Genomic DNA, 13,890 nt, shown 5'->3' with positions numbered 1-13,890 from the left:
CGGGATCTAAACCACCAGCCTGGGAGCACTTAGGAAGGGACCCACGGCTCCAGTTGTATATGCAAGGGAGGATGGTCCTGTCAGATATAGGTGAGAGAGGAGATCCTTGGTCACATAAAGGCTGGATGCTATGTGTGGGGGAATTTGAGGGTGGGGAGGTGAGTGGGAGAGTAGGTGGGGGCATGTCCTCATAGAAGCAGGAGGAGGGGGGATGGGATGGGGGTTCCTGGGCGGTGGGTGGGGGAATGGGGTAAGGGGAGAACATCTGAAATATAAATAAAATATCCAATAAGAAAAATAAAAAAATAAAAAATAACATTAATGAAGTTTTATAAAAACACATTAATACATTTGAGTGAGGAATAAAATCAGAAGATGCTCAAGTGTAGTCTGGGCCATGAAACTTTTTTATTTTTTTTATCTTTTAATTTTTTATTGGATATTTAAGTACATTTGAGATGTTATCCCATTCCCCCCACAACCAGAAACCTCCTATCCCATCCTCCCTCCTCCTGCTTCTATGAGGATGTGCCCTCACCCGCCCAACCACTCCCACCTTCCCACCCTCTAATTCCTTCCCCCACTGGGCGTCCAGCCTTCATGGGACCAAGGATATCCTTTCCCACCTATGCCCCAAAAGGCCATCCTCCTGAACATATATAGTTGGAGTCATGGGTCCCTCCTTATGTGCTCCAGGCTGGTGGTTTAGACCCTGGGAGCTAAATGGTTAGCTATGAGCATCCGCCTCTGAATATGTCAGACTCTGGCAGACCTCTAATGAGACATCTATATCAGGCTCCTGTCAGCATGCACTTCCGGACATCCACTTCAGCGTCTAACTTTGGTAACTGCACATGGGATGGATACACAGGTGGAATGGTCTCCAGCTGGCCCCTCCTTCAGTTTCTGCCCCACACTTTGTCTTCATATTTTCTCCCTTGAATATTTTGTTACTCCTTCTAAGAAGAACTGAAGCACCCCCACTTGGTCTTCCTTCTTCATGAGTGTCATGTGGTCTGTGAGTTGAATCTTGGGTATTTCAAGCTTCTGGGCTAATATCCAATAATCAGTGAGTGAATACCATGTTTGTTCTTTTGTGATTGGCTTACCTCACTCAAGATGATATTTCCTGTTTCATCCATTTACCTAAGAATTTCTTGTATTCATTGTTTTTAATAGCTGAGTAATACTCCACTTTGTAAATGTACCACATTTTTTTTATCCATGCCTCTGTTGAAGGACATTTGGGTTCTTTCCAGCTTCTGGCTATTATAAATAAGGCTGCTATGAACATAGTGGAGCATATGTCCTTGTTATATGTTGGAGCATCTTTTGGGTATATGCCCAAGAGTGGTATAGCTGGTTCCTCAGGTAAAGCTATGTCCAATTTTCTGAGGAACCACCAGACTGATTTCCAAAGTGGTTGCACCATCTTGCAATCCCACCAATAATGGAGAAATGTTCCTCTTTCACCACATCCTTGCTAGCATTTACGATCACCTGAGTTTTTGATCTTAGCCATTCTTACTGGTGTGAAGTGGAATCTCAGGGTTGTTTTTATTTACATTTCCCTGATGACTAAGGATGCTGAACATTTCCTTAGGTGCTTCTTGACCATTCAAGTTTCCTCAGTTGGTAATTATTTGTTTAGCTCTGTACCCCATTTTTAATAGGTTTATTTGGTTGACTGGAGTCTAATTTCTTGAGTTCTTTATATATATTGGATATTAGCCCTCTATGAGATGGGTAAAGATCTTTTCCCAATCTTTTGTTTGCCGTTTTGTCCTATTGACAGTGTCCTTTGCTTTACAGAAGCTTTGCAATTTTATGAGGTCCCATTTCTCAATTCTTGATCTTACAGCATAAGCCACTGGTGTTCTTTTCAGGAACTTTTCCCCTATGCCCAAGTATTCAAGGCTCTTCTCCCCATTCTCTTCTATTAGTTTCAGTGTATGAAGCTTTCTTTAAATTCTTAAAAATAATACTCAGCTTTGGCTGTCACAGTAGGGCTGCTTGTGACCTATTGGACCATAGGTACCTTTGATATAAGAAGCAATGTTTCCTGTGTTTCTTAGTTAGTGTTACTATCACTGTGATAAAACACAATGTAACTTGTAGAAGAAAGGTTTATTTCACTCCAAGTATCATACTACAGTTCATCATCAAAAGGACCTTGAGGACAGGAACTCAAGCAGGGCAGGATCTTAGATGCTAGAGTTGATACGGGGGTAATGGAGGGATACTGCTCACTGGCTTGTTCCGCATGGCTTGCTCAGCTTACTTTCTTATAAAACCGAGGACCACCAGCCTAAGGGTGGCCCCACCCACAATGGACTGTGCCCTCCCATATCTATCATTAATTAGGAAAATATCCACTGGCTTGCCTGCAGTCCAGTCTCTATGGAGCAATTTCCTGAGTTAAGAAAATAGAGTCATCTCTCGAATGACTGTAGCTTGTGTCAAGTTGGCCTAAAACTAGACAGCACAATCTGTGCTAGTGCAAATCATATTAGGTATCTTAAATTTTGCTTAAATATGATAGTTCATGTTTTCTTCTGATTTAAAAATAAAACATATCCTGATACTTTTGTAAGACTTAAGTTTTCACTGCTTAATTTTATCTCCAATGAGTCCGAAAAGAATAGTAAACTTGTATTCTGCTGACACCCGCTTTTGGTAATGTGTTTTCAAATGTCATCATATTGCATATGTTGCAGCATGAATAAATGTTCTGATCAGATGCACAGCCTACCAAGACAGACATTGAAGAAATAATATGGTGAATAATTCTGTAGTCAAAATTGTGGTCGATGCTATAAAAGAAAACACAGGGCATTCTAAGAGCACAGCAGAGAAAAATTACATCTACTTTAGTGCTAAAATTGGTAAATATGCAGAATTGTTCAGAGATTGAATAGTTGAGAAACACTGTAAAACATTGTAGGAGAATAAATAATATGGGGAGAATCCAAAGAAATAATTTCACAAATTCCACTTGCATTTTCAACATTTTTTCCTGTTTTTCAGTTTAATCTGTAACTGAGATATAGTCAATGGTGGAAATAACATTGAATAATAGTTATATAAAATTACCTCAAAATGTCATCTGTAAAATTTATATATACCAGGTTAAATATTGGGAAGACTATTATAGCTTCAGCTACTTCAAAGCATTTTCTGTATTCCAAGTACATTATTTTAACATATTTAATATATTTATTATATAATAATCAAATATTTTATATATTCATTTAAATGTGGTAAGTATATATGTATATATAAGTATAGATGTTTATATTTATGCCTTAACCTAAGTTAGTTTCCTATTCAGAAATATTAAATATACTCAACATATTTTTTAACCATGATCAGCATCCATTTCTAGAACTTGTTTCCCCAAACTGAAGCCCTGCAATTATTGAACAAAATTACTTATAACTGCTTTTTCTAGGCCCTTGCAATTGCCAGCCTACTTTATGTCTCTAATGAACTGACTACATTAGGTGACCAATGTAAGAATATTTGTTACTGTTATATTGTAGAATGCATCAGATTTTAATTTTTTAAGGCTAAATAGCATCCTGGTGAACATTAATACAAATTATGATCATTCATCCATCATTCAAAAAATATGGTTTATCTTCAATTTTCAGCTATTCTGAATAATGCTGCCATGGACATAGGTATACAAATGTTTTCAGATCTTTGTCTTTTGTTGTTTTAGGTACAAATGCAGAAGTGAGATTACAGGTTCACCTGGTAGTTCTATTTTTAGTTATTAAGTCCCAATTACATCATATCAAACAGGGTTGAAGGTTCCCATAATCTTATCAACACATGTCATTGAGTAATTTCTTTTTAGTGGGCATGTGTGTGTGTGTGTTGCTGTTGTTGTTTTGTTTTTGATAAAAAGCATCTGAATGAGTATGAAGTGATATCATCTGTTTTTGGTTTGTGTTTCTCTGGTGACTAATGGTGTTAAACATCTTTTACTGTGCATTAATAGTTTAGATAGCTCTTCAAAGAACTGTCTACTTGTGTGCCTTCCCAGTTTTAGAGTTTTAGTTGTTATTTGTTATCTTTATTGTTCTGAGTTTTATGTGTCTTTTATATGTCCTGGATATGTTGTCCTCTGCATCAATTATATGACCTTCAAATACTTCTTCCCATTCCATGAGTTATATTTTATTTTGAATTTGTTGGTAGATTTCTTTTTTATTTTCACAGAAGAATTTAGCTACAGCGTTGTCTATTATATTTTTGATGCCTGTGCATTTGGCTCAATATGCAAGGAGTTACTGTTAAATCCACCATTATAGAGTCTTTCTCCAAAGCTGTTTTTCTTGTGTCTTATGGGCCTTACTAGTACATTTAGATATTTAATCCAATTTAAGTGAAATGTTTTGGTGTGAAGCAGAAATAGAAGTTTATACTTTTGTATCAGTTGAAAAAACTTCATTTTTACATTGAATGATTGAAATACTTTTATCAAATATCATTTGCCCATGCATTAGAAGGCTTAGCTGTGGACTTTCTTGGCTTTTCTATTGCTCTTTCTGTCTTCATGACAGTATCATACTCCTTATTTATTTTTCTTTATTTTATTTATGTGAATATATTGTCTTCCGTCACATATTTGTATCACGTGCATTGTCAGTGACTAAGGAGGACTGATGGGAGTGTTGAGTGTCCAGGAAATGGAATTACAGATGGTTGGTAATCACTATATCAGTATTAGGAATCAAACCATAGTCATCTGGAAAAACAGTCATCAGTGCTCTAAACCTCTGAGCCATCTCTTCAGCTACAGTACCATATCATTTTGATTGCTGTAGCTTAAAAATAAGGTCAGGTCCTGTAAAATCTCAACTCCTTTCTAAGATTGTTTTAGCTACTTAAGGCCATTTGATATTCTGTTTAAATCTAAGGTTGAAGTTTCCTATTTTCATAAAAACACACTGTTAAGATTTTCATAGGTATACAATTAAAATCCTGGGTTTTTTTTTAACCACTATTGTTGATGATGATGACAATGATATATTCTGTGAAGAATCAGAAAGCTTAAGAAGGATGCACAGCCATAGTTGTGCTTACTGCTACACTGTCACCTTCATTGTCACTAAATAGTTTACCCATTTTGTCACCTGAAAGGAAACTAAATATTAATAAGTATATATTCTTCTTCCTTCCATCTTCTCCTTTTTCTCTTTCTTACAATCTCTTTGTGTTTTATTTTTCTATGCTTTGAGAATTTCATACATGTATACAATAAAATGTGATTACAGACACTCCCTGAACTCAATCTCACGCTATATAATTTAACTCATTCTCTTTTACCTCAGTGTTCAAGTCTAAAGTCTTTTGACATAAAATTTTTATTTTATTGCTATCAACTAGTTGCTTAAAAAATAGATTTTTCTTGAATTGCCCATGGCCTCCGATAATACTCTGCTTCATTTCCCTTTGGTTGTTCTGATTTTCTTGTCTGATACTGGTATATACAGCTTCATAAACTAACATGCTTATTTGGGGTACAGGCTGCAGAAATAATATGTCTGCTACTAATAGGGTTTTCTTTTCTTTTGTACCTTTCTGGCCTTTCTGGCTGCTGTGTGAAGCATCATGGCTAGTTATTCGTTTGTTATTTCTATTATATAATTAAATTACTGACTCCTTTTCCTGTTCAAAAAAAAAAGTAATATCTACAATCCTAAGCAGAATTATGGCAATCTCTTATTTATTTTCAAACAAAACATATCCAATATGTTTAAAAATATTTTGTCCCTTTAGTCTCTAGAACCTCACATCAAAGCAAATTCCTACTGAAAGATTATGGTAGAAGGGGAGTCACTGTCTTCAGCTGAGTAGTCACGGATGACTCTACTAGGCTCCAGTGGATTATTCCAAATCTGTCATTATTCAGATACTTCTGGTTAAATTCATTGGGCCACAGAATGAACTGATTAGTAAGAATCATTTCTCTTTCAGTGAGAGAAGCTGCACTGGGCATGGCTTTAATAAAAACACTGCACATATTCATGCACACAGCTCGAAAATTCAGACCGTTGCTACACAAATGTGAATGATGGAACAATAGCAATCCAGGTTCTCAGGAAACAACAGCCATATTATGTTCTCAAGAAAGGAAAATGAATGTGAATTACGAAAAATATAGAACATTTAATCACTCTGATGTTTATGTATTGTCCTCTTATTGGCGTTTTAAATAGGGAGTGTGAGTGGTAGTGCCTGTAAAGCAAGAATAATAATGACCATTGAGAATTTTGTTCTGCCCTGTGGGATTGGAGGCTGTTTGAAAGAAATGAAAGCCAATCTGCATTATAATGCAACATATCAGTAGGAAGGAATGCAGCAAAAGAATGTCTGTCCGCCTGCCATAGGACTGAGGACTCTGCGCAGGAGATGAACAAAGTGTATGATTCGAATCTAAAATGCTTGCCTACTATTTACAACAATTTGTTGTACACATAAAGTCTCTTTTCTATTAGAGAATTGTAGAGATTACACAGATTAACAATAATCAGAGTCATTATTACTTAAGTCATAGACTTTTAGTCTCTTGTTCTGTTTTCCCCAAAGAAAGTACACATAAATAGTAAAAACTACTCTTTTAAAAGACTGTTTTGATTCATTTTTTTAAAACTCAATTTACATACCTCAATTGTGTCAAATCTGGTCTTGCATTACCGTTTTCACTGCTTTTCATATGCAAGCTTTTACAGTTTCTGGCCAAATTTCTTTTATTACAACAAATATCCTAAAAGCACCTTTTATTTAGCACTTAACTATATTTGATGATAGCTGTCCATCTTGGCCATTTTTTTCTTAACAATCATGAATGTCTTCAGGTCAGTCTAGCACATTAACTGTGTTTCTATGAACATAGTGATTCTTGAATTACTGACTCTTCAAATATCTTATCAACTTCTCTGATTGTAATAATTTTAGTTAAACACACATCAAGGCTTATTATATTTAGGGCTTCTTCAGTAACTCATTCAGCCCTTATAGTAGCATGGTGAGATAGGTTTCATCATTACAAGTGCACTAGAAAAAAAATATGGAGAGAACATTTTTAAAGTGTCAAAGAAAAATGTCTAACACTACAGCAGAGGTAAGATTCGAAATCATATTGCCTTACGAAAAAGAACACTAGTCAGTTACTGCTACAGGACACTTACTCCAGAACTTGCTTCTCACATAGACCTCACCGATATAGAGACCCAGTGGAGGTGATCTGACTCACATCATTCAACTTTTTATCTTGGGAAAATGACCATTCAAAGTCCATTCACGTGTGATTTTTATTCAGATGCCCAAACTAGGGCATTATTAAGCCCTAAACAACATGCCTTTATATTATGGGGTATTATTATGGAAAACATAGAGTACTGAAAACATCTGTAAATTAAGAAATGTAATTTCCCTGCCACTAGAGGCATTGCAGGTGTGACTGCTGTGTCACATGTCTGTTAGTATGTGACACAAAGGAAAGAGCCTATGTCTATACTAAGTGTTCTGACCTATGAACATCTGAGTGTTTAGTAGCCTAACAGTCCCTGAAAGGGAGCCTGAGATGACCACCATTATAGTGCCAGGTGAGGAGAGAGTCCAAAAGGACCACCAGAACAATGCTATGTAGCCAAAAAGTCCATCAAGAAAATGATAAATATTAGTGAGGATTCAGAGGAAGAGGAATTTTTATTTATTACTGGTGAGGATGTAAACTCATGTAACCACCATGAAAATTGAAGTAGAAGTTCCTTCTGAAGCTAAAAACCTAACATCTGTATATCATTCTTGAGAATATATCAAAAGTAAATCTAAATTACTATTCCAAAAAGATATTTGTCATCCACATTTATAGCTAGAAAATGGAACAAACCTACAGATCCATCAACAGGTGAATATACAGAAAAAGAAAAAGAAAGGTACCTAAGGTATACAGGCAAAATTTAACTTTATTCAACTAGAAAGCATAAGATTATTAAATGTATAGGAAAATGTATGCATCTGGACAACATTGTGTTAAACGATGTTATATTTTGCTTTCTATTGTTATGATCACAACCAAAAGCATCTTAGGGATTAAAAGGCTTATTTTATAGTGTAGTTTATAGTCTATCAAGCTGTGAATTCATGGTAGTACACAAGGTGGGAACGTGGAAGGAAGCCAAGTCTGAAATAATTCTTCCTATTGACTCGTTCTTCGTATCTTTTTTAGTTTGCTTTCAGATATAACTCAGGACCACCTGCCCAGGAGTGGTACCACCGCCAATAGTCTGGGCCCTATTAACCAAGAAAATTTCCTGCATAGTTTCCTACAGATCAATCTGATGGATACACCTTCTCAACTGAGTCTACATATTCACAGATGACTCTAGACTGTGTCAGGTTGACAAAATACCATTAGAACAATTGACCTTTTCTCAACATTACTCACAAACATGAACTACTAAACCATAACCTTTCCTTTCTTATTGATCTACACTGTCTCATTTACTATCACATAAAGTATAACTTTAAAAGCTCCAAAATCATAAAAGTTATAGAGCCTTCAAAAGTCAAGTTCTCTTTAAAGATTCATTCTCCTTAAAAGTTTTAAGTCTATCAACTGTGGGCTCTAGTAAATGGAAAAGTAAGCTATATACTTCTTCCTCATCAAGGAGAGAACCACTGCACAGTTTAGAATCAGATTATAGCAAAACCAAATTCAAACAGTGTAAGATTTCTGAAGTTCTCTCAAAATCTTCTGAGCCTCATAGGGCTTGGGTAGCTCTATTTCTCTAGCCTTGCCCTCCCAACCACACAGACACTGACTGATAGACTCAACTCATCCTTGGTGGGGATTCCATGATCCTGACATCTACAATATGCTGAGGTTTCTACTGCTATTGATGATGCATTCACTAATGGCCTCTCCTGGCTCTCACAATGCTAAACTTCAACTTCTTTCTATGACTCCTTAAATCCTGTAATTCTCATGCAGCCAATACCAAAAGTACATAGGAAACTCTTATACACTTCCAAGTGCAGATGAGAGCATGAAATGCAACCTTGGCTACCTCTGGACCAACATTCTGTGTACTGATCCTGAGGAAAAGTTTCCAGAAGATTTCAACTCTGATTCCTGTTTCTTGTAATTACAGAAGCTTTTCAGTGTCAGAAAATAGCATCAATTGCCCAGTTTGAAGAGTTGAGGGAAGAAATGAAGGATCTTAAGGTGATGACAATCCCATACGAATACCACCAACGTCACCTAATCTGGACTCCTGGGAGGTCCCATAGACTAAGCTTCCAGCCAGAAAGCATATATAGGCTGATCTGAGGCCCATGGAACATATGTATCAAAGGACTGAATGTCTTCACTGGCCCTCGTAGGAGAGTGTAACAACCCGTTCGGGTCAGTCAACAGAGTCTCCAGCACAGGAGTGAGGATGCACGCTTCCAATTCCTGTGGTGTCCTTCACTGTATCCTGCTTACTGGAGCTCTAATATGAGGTGCCACTATGTAATGGCCAGCCTGTTTGGGTCAATCAGTCAACCAGGTCTAGGAAGAGAGAGGGTGGGGATGGAGGGGCAAGAGAGGTGAAGAATGGAGACAAGACAGAGTCTGATCAAGTCTCCTTTATTGAAAGGAAATCCTGGGTATTTATACCCTTTACCACGTGCCTTGCCCTCGTGGACAAGCACAGCTGAAGGTACTACATCATGTGCCTTGCAGCGTGGATACCATGTGCGCCTTGCAGCTGGTGGCACTAAACAGCAAAACAAGACATGTGAGAAAAACAAGATGTTTATCAGAGTGTGCTCAGCTGTTGTGGGCTGTAGAAAACAAGTCTCTTGTCAGGGTATATGGCCTGAGATGGCTGTAAAGATGATAGCCACTTTCTGCTAGGAGTCGGCTCCCAACAGGACAGGACACATCTAATTCTGTAGAGACTTGATGCCTCAGGAAAGGGGCACTCTCTCACAGGCAGAGGAAATGGGATATTGGAAAAAGAAGTCTGGGAGGGGCACCCTGGGCAACATTTTGGATGTAAATAAAATAATTTTGAAAAGAAAATGGTTTTACTTCAGTTATGTTCATCTCTTGTTAATAACAACTAATTTTAAAGACACTGCTAAATAAAACTACAAATTCATAACATAAAATATTATATGAACAACCATAATTTGGTCTTTAAGAAACTCTAACTTCTGAAACTTCTCAAATAAGCTTTCATTTCCTGCCTCTCTCTGAGCATGCTTATCTTTCAGGCTCCCACAGACCAACTTAATAAACTGTGAGATCTCAGTTTCTTTCTGCACACACTCCAAAAATACTTCCACTATACTCCCAACCACAACATAATCAGGTCTTTTAGAGCAACTGCCCACTCTATGGTATCATGAAGGGATGTAAGTGCAGGACCTTAAGGCAGGAACCTTGAGGTAAATCAGAAGTAAACCATGGAAGGGGGTTGCTACTGCTTTGTTTGCTACAGCTTGCTCAGCTTGCTGTCATATGCAACCCAGAACTCCCTGTTTAAGGATGCTATTGCACACAATAGTCCATGCCCTTTCACATCAATCATTAATCAAGAAAATGGTCCACAGACATACCTACAGAACCATCTGCTACCCTGATATAGGCATTTTTTTTTTCAGTTGAGGTCCCTTATTTCCAGATAACCAGCTTGTATCAAGTTAGAGGAAAAATTCTAACTGATACAGTCAGATTCAGAATGATATATGCCACATGATTTTTTCATATATATAACATATATTCAAATATATTTTCCTGTGTTTATGTGTATGGTGTGTATTTGTGTGTGTGTGTGTGTGTGTGTGTGTGTGTGTGTGTAAATAATGTAGTGGAAAGGGGATCATGAGAGCATGAGAAAAAAAATCTTAAAATAGGGCAAGAGGGAAGTAAGGGTGTAATATAATTACTAGGATATGAAAGCAAGAAGGAATACTATTTTGGTAGAGGAAAGGAAACAGGAAGAGTAAACAGTGGGTTTTGGAAAGGGCTCCAGGGGAGAATACGTTGAATAAAGTATGCTATGTACATAAAACAAAAACATAATGAAGCCTGTTACTTTGTATACTAGCCCCCAAAACAAAGCAAAGACGTGATTGTAATCATGTACACCTTTAGTTGAAGAACTGGGGAGGCAGAGGCAGGCAGAACTCTTTGAGTTTAAGACCACCCTGTTTTACATAGTGAATTCTAAGAGCAATTCAATGAGATACAGTCTCAAAAAGTCAAATAAGGAAACAATTTACAAATAAAAGCTCTTAAATAGCATCACTGTGTCATCATTTTACACAAGAATGTGTTGTTCAGCAAAATAAATTAAATTGTCACTTTTATAACCCATATTTACACCCACGTTCAAAGTTTATCATAAAAATAAAATATTTTGTCACAATATCATTGTAAAAAAGTATCCAAATGCTTAAAAATAATGTAACTGCAAAATGAATGACTTCTTGTTATAGCAAATTACACAGAGATGGCTTTTATGGTTTGATTATTTTATTTAAGCTGAAATTTAACAAAATAACATACAGATACATTAACTTACACACTTTCCCAAATCATGCAGTTTAAAGATAGTGATTCTCTATTAATAACAATTGTCATTTATTCTACATGTGTCCTTTCTGTAAATGCTGGCTTTTATAATGGTTTTATTTTAAATTTCATACATGAATACTGCATCTACATAATTTTCATTCTGTTCTCCATTAACTTCTCCTTTTCCCTTTCTCAATTTTGTGATCTCTTCTTTTTATTGTTACATATGCACACATGTGAGATAGCTGTTCTTGGTTGTCAACTGTACTACATCTGGAATTAAATAAGACACAAAAATGGAGGGCATACCTATGAGAGATTTTAGCTTAATTTGAAGTGTGAAGATTGGAACTAGAAGCAGTTCTAATGCAGATCTTTGATTTAGGAAGACATGCCTTTAATCCAGATCTAATCTGAGCCAGTCTTGCTGGGAGCTTTTATATGGATATGGAAGAAGGAAGCTTCTGTTCTTGCCTCTAACTCTCGCCTTGCTGCCTTGCTAGCAAGTCCATTTATATTAGAGACTACTTCAGAATTCCAGAGTATACTAAACATCCGGCATTGTGGACTAAGTAACTTATGTATTCCTGGGGTTTCTGCCCTTAGCCAGCCATTATTTGGTTGTCTGGACCACAGTTTGTAAAGCAATTTAATAAACACACACACACACACACACACACACACACACACATTCATAAATTCTGTTTATCTAGAAAACCCTAATTAATATAACATATATGTGAGTATATAAATATTTGTACACATTCATATATATCTATATAGCTTTGTTCATATGTATGAGTGCCCAGGGTAACCATGTAACCATTTGGGATTTAACAACCTATCTGGGAGTTCTTCCCTGAAGGAATCTTGTTCTTTCTTTGACTCTCTCCTGTCTCCTTGCTCTTTCTCCCCCCCCAACCCTCTCTCTCTCTCTCTCTCTCTCTCTCTCTCTCTCTCTCTCCCTCTCTCTCTCTCTCTCTGTTGCCATTGACCACCTACAGCTCTTCGTGTAGAAGTGAGATTACATGGTAATTCCCATGTCTTATTGTCATATCAACTGATATTTTCATCATGCTGGTCTGTTCAGCAAACACATTGTTTAGTATTCAGCAACCACATTGTTAAGAGTTCATGGGAATTTAAAAGATTAGAAGTTCATTTTCCTTTCATATCTAGAAATGAATTGATGACAGTCTGTCATCAGGCATCCTTTTCTATCCTATCTCCTGTGATTTTCCCTGAACCTTATTTATAGGTGTTGAATTTCAGGTTTATCATATGATGCTGGGCTAACTTCCTATTGCTGACTGGAGCACAGGTTTTCCATGAATCTGTTGCCTGCCTGTGGATCTCATTCCTCTAACTAAGCTGCCTTGTCTTCCCTCAATGGGAGAGGATGTGCCTAGTCCTACAGTGACTTGATATGCCAGAGTAGGGTGATACCCAAGAGGACCTCCTCATTCTCCAAGGAGAAGGGGAGAGGGAAACAGGAGGATCTGTGTGACAGGTGACTGGAAGGAAAGGGCCCTGAATTAGGATAGAAAGTGAATATATAAGCTAATTAATGGAAAAAATGATTCTATAGCTGAAGATATCATACAATCTGAGCATAGTACCTGGAGGAATCAAGATAAAATTGACCTGAAAGCTTCCTCCCTGAGGGCTAGCACTCATAGGGTGAAAAAGAACTATCCAAGATGCTAAGAGTGAAGAGTAATTGATAGCCCTATATAGTTACAAAACCACAATGACTGGACCATTAGGATGCCCACCAAAGTACAGTAGTGGAAATTAAGTGCTTAGGGTATTTGTCAGCTGTTTAATTAGATTTCAAGCTCACTCAACAGGAGGAATTCATATCTGGTATAAATTTAACCACCTACCCAGGGTGTAGAGGTCATAGACATGAGAGGAGAACCTACTATTGAAAATATTCTACACCAATATAATTTCTGTCTTCTAAATACTTTTTCTTAAATCCACAGGGAAGTGTACCTCTAACTTCTGACCAAAGAAGCTTATTTTTGCAGCAAATGGAGACTATTGCACAGATACACAAAATGCATAGAATATCTTTAATTTCTTTACCAATAATAAGTGACTTTGGAAATTAACCCAGCTAAACTTTGCAATAACTGCAATGTCCCTGCTTACTGGGGAGTGCAAATGTAACTTCATAGAACCCTATTTCTCCTAGTAAGGATTTAAATTGCCTTCTTAGTCATTCCTCTTTGTCTGCCCACCCCACCCCTGTCTCTCTCTCTCTCTCTCTCTCTCTCTCTCTCTCTCTCTCTCTCTCT

The 13,890-nt window shown here is 37.0% G+C and overlaps 1 non-coding gene across 1 annotated transcript; it reads left to right on the top strand.

Moving 5' to 3' along the window:
• The first annotated feature begins 7,446 nt into the window (after nucleotides 1-7,446).
• Nucleotides 7,447-7,578, top strand: LOC114612538. Its single transcript, XR_003710042.1, has one exon. It is a non-coding gene; the product is annotated as a small nucleolar RNA SNORA17 (small nucleolar RNA).
• Nucleotides 7,579-13,890: the final 6,312 nt, after the last annotated feature.

This window comes from Grammomys surdaster, unplaced genomic scaffold (assembly GCF_004785775.1).
Source record: "Grammomys surdaster isolate TR1022 unplaced genomic scaffold, NIH_TR_1.0 126163, whole genome shotgun sequence".
In the NCBI taxonomy this organism is placed as follows: Eukaryota; Metazoa; Chordata; class Mammalia; order Rodentia; family Muridae; genus Grammomys; species Grammomys surdaster.
Note: the sequence above shows the minus strand (reverse complement) of the source record. Positions and strands in the feature narration are given on the sequence as shown.